Consider the following 10,855-nt stretch of genomic DNA (forward strand, 5'->3'; position numbering starts at 1 on the left):
AAACTGTTGAAGTTTGTTATTCTCTACATCCCTAAATTATTTATGGCTATTATTGCATTTTGACTAGTTTGCTTATGATTTCCCTTCTTGATCATTGTAGCCATGATTGTTTCTATCATTCATATTAATATAATTGTTTGATAAAAAATAATTATATTAATATATATAAATATATATCTATTGTACATTATATTTTAGGTTTATATTAATAGGAATCAATATCTGATTTGGATATAGAAAAGTATATAAATAAATATGCATATTAAATAATTAATGCTTGAAAGGGATAAACTAATATGTGTAGCTACTACAAAGGTGAAGGAGCAGACATTCATATAAGTTTTTAAATAGGAGCAGACAATGGTCCAATATCTTCCAAGATATGTCAAATTAGCTATTAAAGCACCCAAAATGAGTGTTAAAGCATTAATTCCTACCTAGATGATTAACAAATTAATTTTCACAAAATTTCTAAGTAGGCTCACCTCCATTGTACAACAGGTTTACTTCTATTAACAAACTAAGAAGGATAGAAGAAATCTTTATCTAGTTTCAACCTTGGAATAAAGAAAGAGTTTGTAATGTTCAACTAAGAAATACATTGAAATTTATTAGTCCTTTGAAATTTGAATAGAGGTAATAGATAATTCTTTTGTTGGAATTGGTAAAATTAAGTTGAGAAAATGTGTATGTGGGGCTATTTTTCATTGAAGCAAACGAAAACAATGCCTTCTAAAACTTGTCCTCTTAGTTTTAAGAACCCTATGCTGCACTTTGTCATTGTCCTTGAGTCACTATGAAGGTTTTCTTTCCAATACTCCAAATTATTCTTAGTTTTCTTTTTCATCAAACTTGACATATAGATATAATCACTTAGAAAATAAAGTGTAATAGACAAGCTTATTGTTTGATAGATGCTATGGCTAGCAAATGTACATTAAGGAGCATAGTTAGAATCAAAGGAAAATGAATTTTTATCTATAATGATAGCACTTCAAATGAAAATAAACTCAAGAAAAATGTATATCCTAAGATGTGGGACAATCAATATGAGCAAAATCAAGTCTAGAAAATTCCCTATCATACATGATAAAAAAGTTCTACTACAAAATCTTACCAAGAATAGAGAAAATAGTAAGAGAAGAGACACCCTAAATGTTAGGCACTTGTCATTAACAACATTGATGAAATAGTTTAAAGGAGGAGAATTAAATATTGTGCCACCCTTGAAAATAATTGTAAGCTTTGGTAATTAGAGTCTGGCAATACTTGAGACATTGAATCATAGATCAAATTAGCTCTGTACATGTCTTATTCTTAGATACAATAGTCATTCTAAATGCTGCAAGTATTATATCGTATGTAGGCTCTACAATATAGGTCAAGGTGGTGCCAAAATAAATGATAGTTCTCCCATTTCCCTAAACATCAATACTCCAAACCTTGGGATGGATGGGAAGAAGAACCCCATCAACAAAAAATTTCTTTATACCAATGTAGTAAAAGGTCTCTATAAATATGTTCCTTAGAAAAGGAGAGTAGCTCATTGATTTCTTCAATGACTAGCTCAATGGTGTCTACCCCAATATAAATTAACTTGTGTGGGTAGAGAAATAGTGTAGTCCACCAAGTAGTAAGAAGTTTTATTCCAACAAGTTTACCAAGTTGTGAGGTGAATAAAATAGGCCCCTTCCCCAACCCCATTACATAATATATTCCAACAATGCTTAACCTATAAAACTAGGTCCTCAAATTTTAATCCCATAGCCAAAAGCCACATTGGGGATTCTGGTACTTTCCCCTAAGCTTGCATTGAGTGTTTCAGTCTCCATAGAGAAGATCCAAGATCTATCAAGGAGATTTGCATAGATATGGTAAAACATGCATGAACTATGAATCCTTGTGCAATTACATGAAGAATTCGAGAGAGGAGAAACTAGTTGATAGACTGGTGCATAGTAATGTACTAGCATAAAACTTGATGAATGACCTGCAAAGAAGGTTGACCCAAGATTTATATGGAATTTCCTTTTACGAGTAGATCACTAATGGGTAAGTATATTTATTAAATTAATAGGAGTTATATTGGCTTTTGTATATATTCTATATTAAATCTTAGGCTTATATTTATTTGTACATAATCAATGGTGCATTTTATCAAATCAACTTCGCTGATTACCTTTTAACTTAAAGGAGTCTATGCAGTAGGAAATAGGCCATTAACAAAGTTTTAATTGAGGTTTGTGGAACTTTTCCAGAAGAGCTTCCTCTGTGCTAGGTAGTAGGTATTATGCAATTAATATGGAATTTTTTTTTCCTTTGTAGTGCTTCTCCTTTACTAAAATCTATGTTAAATTCAAGGAGTGCATGATGCTTGGTGTATATTGTAGGCCAAATGGTGATTCCTTGTTTCAAAGTATAATTTATTAAAAAGCTTGCTCTACCCAATTTATAGAAGAATTGTCTCTGCACTATTTAGTAAATATAATTTGTAGTTGATATGAGATTTATACTTTATAAGTTTATTGTCTTTCTTATATCACTACCTATAATGAATTCTTCTTAAGTATTTTATTATCATCAAAGATGCATTTTTCAAATGAAGTCAACTACCTTATACTATAATAAATTAAACTGCATTTTAATAGAAATTTGATAATTCAATTGACCTCCATCAACTTCTCTAAAGTGTATACATTTGCATTGTCTTCGTAAGGTTTAAAATAGCAAAAGATAGAAATGGGAGCTCAAAGACCTCCAAAGCCTCCAATAGCTATAAGGTAAGTATTGAAACCTTCACTAAAAGATTGAAGCACATATCAAATTTGAATGCTTTTATTATCATATTTGAGAATCTGCAAAGTAGAGTTCACATAAAGAAACAAAATTAAAGCTTAAGAAATTAACAATCTCATATATATCTGGAAGTTACAATCTTTATAAATAATGTAAATAAATGAAGTAAATCAGTTAACTCTCTTCTCTTGCTGAATAGATTAACTACTTCTCTTTGTACAAAAATAATTTGACAACTATGAATTAGGGCCAAAAAAAATGTATTGAATGTTGTCGAAAGTTTATATTTTTCAACTTGTTGTAATGGTAAGTAGATACTAATTAACCTTTACTAGGACCTCACAAGGCTCACTAATAAGCCTTCTTAGGGTTTATTCCAAGACTCCACACTAGAATAATTCTTTACTTAATCCTCCTATTCTTTCCAAGGATATCTCTAACAATTTCCTACTTCAATATTCCACTTTAACAAGATGCAAGACTCAAAGCATCAAGCTTCATTCAACTCAGCAAGGACTTCACTAGATTTTTAGTATGATAGAGGGATCCCATACAAGTCTATTTGATTAGGCTCAAAGTGTTCTTTCTCACAAAATTCTATGGTTTCTTACTGATCTCCTCAAACCCTTATTTTAGGCCTAGTAGACTTTTGCCCTAATTAGGCCTCCAAATTTTCCGTTTTGAAAATATTTCAAAAGAAACTCAAGAAGATACCAATTAATTTATGGTTTTAGAGAGCTTGAATATTTTCAAGTTTTTAGTTCTTCAACCCCTCCATACAATTCATTCCTATAAAATAGCCTACTTACAAGGGTTTTAAGACTTTACTTGTTAATGGGCCTTGCAAAGATTCAAAAGGAACACAAAAAGATTCAAATCCTTCTTAGTTCTTGGAAACTATACCTTTAGATATTTCTATACATTCTCCAATCCTTGATTGGCACAAACCAATCAAACTACTCCTCTATCCAAACCCTAGAACCATCAAGTCACCTTGTCAGGTATGCTTGAATCCACCTAGGGATTGATTCCAAAAATAGAAGATCATTTCATATTGACCCCAAGTTATTTATATTTCCCTAATAGATTCCTAAAGGTTGTTGTGTTCCAACAATTAGAAATCAAATTAGAGCAATTTTTTTGATAACTATTGATGCAGAGGAAGGGTGGTTGGTATTAAATACATAATAATAGTTGCAAACTTAAGAGACTGAGATACTTGTGCTTATCACAATATTCCTAGATGCTAACTTAGTTTCTTAAATACCCAATTAACTAGCACAGGGATCTTTAAGACTCTAAGACAATACCATACTTCTATAAATTTGGCTCAAATGCACAATACCCTACCTGTCAATCCTTTTGCATGCTTGGAATGGGGACAACTTTGGTTTTCCTCAAAATTTTTGACAATCTAAAGACACTTCCTAATACCCTTTTTAAAGAGTTTTATAACATAGCAAAGGATTTTATATGGTTACCATAGACCAATAGGATTATACATAACTGTACCCCACATCTTTGCATGACAATTCATCAATTTAATAAGGGACATCACACCCACTATCCTTATCTCTCCAAACTCACACCAGAGTCATGAGATAACTACAAATGATCAAATTTCATAAATGATTGACCTCTCAGGCCCTGCAACACCATATTCCCTAAATCTTGACTCAAACCTGATTTGACTAGAGTTCCCTCAAAATTTTACCACACACACAAATTCAATATGTTATATGTTTTTCCAACATAGGATTCACTCCACATTTGGGTAGAATATTCCTTGTTATATACAGCTTTCAATTCCAATATATCTTCAACCTATGATCACTTCTGCACCCCATAAAATTGCATATCACTATTAGTAATTTATAATACATGTTAACAATTTTATCCCATGAAGGTTAGGCCTCTACATTCATGGGATGATCCTCATTCTACCTAAGGTGTTACTAAAACAACAAATTGAAATCAAGAGTAACTATTTTAAGTCAAGACTGGTACGACAACAAGCCTACAATGTTATGAAATGTATCAATAAAGCATAGTAGTTCATGCATAAAACCTTGTCAAAGACTTTCAAATACAGACCAATCAATTGGAGATCCAAAGTAATGGAAATCAATTGCAAAGAATAGAGTTTTCTTATTGATGTCTTTCTCCTCTGTCTGTACACCTGACTGTCTCTCTTATAACAAAGACTCAAAACAAAAATATTGAAATGCCTAAAACTAACTCAAAACCAATACAACTATCATCGGTTAGTTGAATGGTTTGGTTTTAAAATTGAACAAACTCAAACTAATGTCGACATATATTTTATGGAATCCCTTTAAACAAAAATACCATTAACCAAATTTCGATCTTTTATGATCACTAACATTCCTAGACTCTAAACACTCCAATGTTATTTTTTCTTGGACAATGACAATCCATTAGAATTTAATTTAGTCCTATTAAGGACATTAAAAATATTTGAATCATCATATTAGTCTAATTCTTATAACTTTCCAATTAATTCCCTGATTTCCTCTAGCTGTCTTTGTGGTCTTCATAAGCTGCACCATTGGCTTGGTTGTGTGTGGGGCTCCTGTACCAACTACTCTACCTAGTCCAATGAACTAGCCAAAAGAAGAAAATTATTTACAACTACCAAAACATATAATGGGAACTTAATTAATGCACTAAGAAATTACTTGGAATGATTCATCAAACAATTTGCTTTATTAGTCAATATTTCATACACTGGGAATTCCAACCCCTCAAAATGATTTCAAATGAGCTTATATAACTCTATTTTCCAAGTACCAACTTTCTTCATTGATCCCCAACCATTTCTTGGTGACTTTCTAATATTGCTATCAAAGTTATCATTGATAATTTTTGTAATTTTTTCACTTTGATGACTTGGAAAGTCATGATCACTCCTAAAGGGTCGAGTTTGGTTTCAATAGCATATCTAACTATTTTGAGACCCCTCCTACTGAGATTTTAAATGAGAAAACTAGAACATTTATGTTGAAAAAAAAAAAATCTGAAGAATGCTAGTTATTTTGTTGCTTTTTGGGATCATATTGATAATATAACATATGTTTTGACTTTACAGTACTCATTTTTGTGTTAATTCTCTATAGATAAGGGTGAAGCATCCTATAAGAAAAAATCTTGCCATCACAAAGAAGCTTTGAACAAAAGATTCTAGCATGAGGATTCTTCTTCTAAGGAGGTTAATCATTTTGTTGTGGATAATTATATATACAATAGAATCATGTTTTAGTGGAATCACAAGCTTATGGAATTTTGATGTTCAATAGTGAACAAATGGTTAATTGAAATGCCTTATTTCAAATTGCAAATCAAACAAAAAAATTGGTGCTCTTTAAATGATGAAGACATTCATTGTACTTTTCTAGCATAACATTAATAGATATTTGTTTTTTATCTTTAAATATTTCTATACTATCATGACATTTTTCATTTTATAAAAAAAATTTCTACTTTTTGAAAGAGAGATAAGAAATTTTTGTTTAATATTATTCAAAGTGCATTACAGGAAACACATAAAAAACCAAGTGCTTTGGGAAAGAATAACTCAATTGTAGTGAAAAATGGGTCAGTTGTAACTTTAAAAAATGGTAAAGAAGAATCAAGTGAGGACGAGTCTTCTGATGAGGTACTCCATGGTTAAGCCAAGTCTTTAGTACATAATAAACCAACTAAATTTTGTAAATTGTTTTTTTGATAGTTGATTTGTTTAAATATTGCCCATCAAAAATTACTTAGTACATCTCATCTTTTTTTTGCACAAGAGCTTGTAGTTCTGAAGAATTTGATAGTGAAGAATCTGAAGAAGATATTGTACCAAAGGTATATTTGGTGTTCTTTTTTAAGTGAAAATGTGACTGGAAATTTTGTATATTGTCATATTTCACATGCAAAAAGGACAAATTGTAAATAGAGGTGAAGCCATATGGATTTAAGTTTCTTCTTCATTATTTATAATGCTCTCGATTCCTCCTTTGTAGCTATAAAAATACTTGTTTATTTTCACCTTTCTAGATACCCTTTACCAGGTTCTTGAAGATTCCAAAATATCTTGGGCTGACCCCACTCCAGCATCTCCTAACTCCTACTTGGTTCACAGACCTAACTCTTTTCCTTTTTCTCCAAGTTTTGGCTTTACTACTATGGCAAAGCAAGGGGTGTTTTTCACCTTGAGGGTCTTCAAAAACTCCTTCTCTCCAACCATCATCACACTAGATGCATGTTGGACCTCCTTCCTATCTTCTGGTAGTGGTCTCATGGTGTATTCCTTCCCATTTTTGGAGATGATGTAAACATTGCTCCTTACATTATGCTTAGAATTGACATCAAATTGCCAGGGCCTGCCTAACAATAGGTGACAAGCATCCATTTCTACAACATCACAGATAATCTTTTCTTTGTACTCCCCTATTTGAAATTGAACATGAACTTGTTCATTTACTATGACCTGTTGCTCCTTATTTAGCCATGAAACCTTATAAGGGTTAGGATGAGGCAACTTCTTCAATCCAAGCTTCTCTACCATTTCTACTGAGGCTATATTATTAGTTGAACCTAAATTAGATACAATAACTTTGCAGACCTTACCTCTTACCTTGCAGAGAGTTTTGAATAATGTCTTTCTTTGGGGAGGTTCTTGCTCTGTGATAGTGTTCAACAAGGTTCTATTGAACATTAGAGACTCTCCCCTCTCTAGATCAGCATTTCCTCTTGCTCCTTGGTCACTTTGTGCATCGTCCTCTTGATCCAAATGGACTCTCCTATTCCCTTCTTGGCTATTGCTGCCCATTTTCTCAAGAAGTGCTTGTATGTAGCAAGTGCAATATGTAGAGATAGAGTTATGGAAGGTCAGCTAAGTATTTGTTTCTTTTCATTTTTTATATTTATTTATCTCTTTATCAATCTATATCTCTATCTATACCTCTTTCTATCTATCTCACTTTAGTATTCATTTCTATATGTGTCTTCCTCTTACTACTCCATTTGCAAGTTGCAAAAAAATCATCCTTCTTCCACCAATGAGTTATTCCATTCAAGAAAGACCATGTCTGACAATATCAATGCACAAAAAAATGGGGAGACAATTGCTAAACTGTGGTCTAACTTAAAAAGAAAAGGTGATGGAAAATGTTATTGTCCTTGCAAAAATTGTAAGGGCTTAAGGATTCAAAGATATCTAATCAAAATAGCTGAGGAACATTATAGGCAACATGGTCACATTGAACAGGGAAACGAATATCATCCATTGGTATGTATTTTAATAATTTATAAATTACATAAGACATGATTTGATGATGACATCATGGTCATGGCTAATATAAGGTCATCATTTTCATATAGGTCAACATCCTTAAGTTTCATGTTATGGACCATGATAATCCAGAGAGTGGATTTCCAAATGAGGGAACATGGAGGTGTGAATATTGAAGTAGAAGGTAATGATACCATGGAAGAATACCATGATGATGAAGATCACGATGATCATGATGATCAAGATGATGATGATGATGAGATGTTGACATAGAGCTTGATCTACCTATACTTGAGAAGGTACAGGAGTCCCTATATGAAGGCTCTGAAACAACTCTTCTTGCCACTGTATTGTTGTTGGTGAACATGAAGGTTATGAATGGTTTATCCAACATAGCAATGACATGTATGTTAAGGTATGTCATCTTCTCTCATTATTTTACTCCTACTTTCCTTACAATTAACATTGGGTTCGTGTAGCAATTAATATTCTTGAAATTAACAAATTATATTTTTGGTCGTAGGTTGATAGGTGAGATTTTTTTACCACCATCAAACATTCTACCTCGCTCGTACTAAGAATTATATGCCATCATGAAAGATATTGGAATGGAGTATCAAACAATACATACATGTCCAAATGATCATATTATATATCATAAACAACATGAATTTACAACACAATGTCCTATTTGTCACACTAGTAGATATCAATCAGATTGATTAACAAAAAAGGTGCCTCACAAGGTTCTTCAGCATATTCCCATTATTCCATGTCTGCAATGATTATTCAAGTGCAAGAGCTTGGTACAATTTATGGATTACCATGCATGTAATAGAAGTCAAGACGACATTATGCAAATGCCTGTAGATGGTTTAGCACTTAAGGAAATAGAGGAAAAATGGCCACACTTTAAAGAAGAACCTCATAATCTCAAGCTTTCATTGGCAGCAAATAGTGTCAATCCTTTTGGAGAGATGAGATCTACTTACTCGGTGTGGCCTATTTTTGTTATCAACAATAATATACCTCCTTGATTGTCCATAAAGAGAGAGTGCATAATTTTGACATTGATTGTTCTAGGTATTTTTTGATTTAATGGTCTTCTAAATTAATTTATTATTGTTAATCCATCAAAATGGTCATAATAATTATGTAATTTTTTTTTCATTCAACTAGGTATGTACCAAGTTAAAGATATCAATGTATATATTCAACCCCTTATCAACGAGTTGATGGTGTTATGGAATGGGGTTACTATGTATGAAATTTGTAGACTAATAGGACAAAGACAATTTCAATTTCATGCAATGCTTGTATGGACAATACATGATGCCCCTAGGCTATCACATTTTTTTGGTATGTTCTCCTCTTAACACCTCTTTTCGGTATGTTATAGTGACAACACAAAGTTAACACATTTAATCCAATTATACATGATCTTGTAGGTCTTTGGGCAAAAAAAAATTTTCATGTCCAATTTGTGGTTGAAAGACAAAATCTTGTCATTCAAAAAGTCTAAGAAAGCAGGTGTTCGATGAGAATACACTTTTTGTATAGAAATCATAAGTACCGAATTACTGAAAAACATGTTTTCAATGGGAAAGAAGAGACTATGTCAAAACCATAGATAATGACACCTCACCTATGGAAGTTGGCATACAATAAAATAAATCATCAAGGTAATGTCATTCCATCTGATGGTTTTTGTTTCAAATTTATATTTTGATATTGTGTTTTGTTTACTGATGATGTAATTGATGCTTGTGAAGGTCATCAAGGCATCAATGACCAACTTCCAAAAGGACTAAAAATTTATTCTACACAATTTACTAGGTTTCCATTCTACGAGCAACTCCCAATTGTGCATTTGTTCATATTTACGATGTTGCATATTGTTCATGTTGTCTTCTAAGTTATTTGTAGCATATGCATATCATGTAATTTTTAGCTAACTTAAGATAAATGATTAACATGTGTAGGAAATATGATTACATATTTATTGTGTTCAATTCTAATGATTACAACATATGTTATTTATAATTACCATTGTTTATATTGAGTCAGATTATCACCCTTTTTGCAAACGATTAATTGACTACAGACATCGTCACCTCTTCTATTGAAATTTTGTATTCCATATATAAGGTAAATTTGTTCATGTTTATGATGTTTCATATTGTTCATGTTGTCTTTTAATTTATTTGTAGCATATGTGTATCATGTAATTTTTAGCTAACTTAAGATAAATGATCAACATATGCAGGAAATATGATTACATATTTATTGTGTTCAATTCTAATTATTACAACATATGTTATTTATAATTACCATTGTTTATATTGTCTCTAATTATCACCCTTTTTGCAAATAGTCAATTGACTATAGACATTGTCACCCCTTCTATTGACGATCTTGCATTCCATATATAGGGTAAATTTGTTCATGTTTACAATGTTGCATATTGTTCATATTGTCTTCTAAGTTATTTGTAGCATATGCATATCATGTAATTTTTAGCTAACTTAAGATAAATGATTAACATATGCTGGAAATTTGACCCCTTTGGCATGGATCATGCACAGTGACATGGATCAGTAGGTATAAGTCAACAAATAGACATAATTTTCTTATATTCTTCTTGTTTATCATTGACCACATATGTTATAAATAGACATATTATATAATCATATAATGTATATATAGACAAAGAAGGTTCATATAGAAATATAATTGTATAATCACTTTCAACTTACTATA

The sequence above is a fragment of the Cupressus sempervirens genome, chromosome 9 (assembly GCF_028749045.1).
Source record: "Cupressus sempervirens isolate cs-2001-9-10 chromosome 9, ASM2874904v1, whole genome shotgun sequence".
Taxonomy (NCBI): Eukaryota; Viridiplantae; Streptophyta; class Pinopsida; order Cupressales; family Cupressaceae; genus Cupressus; species Cupressus sempervirens.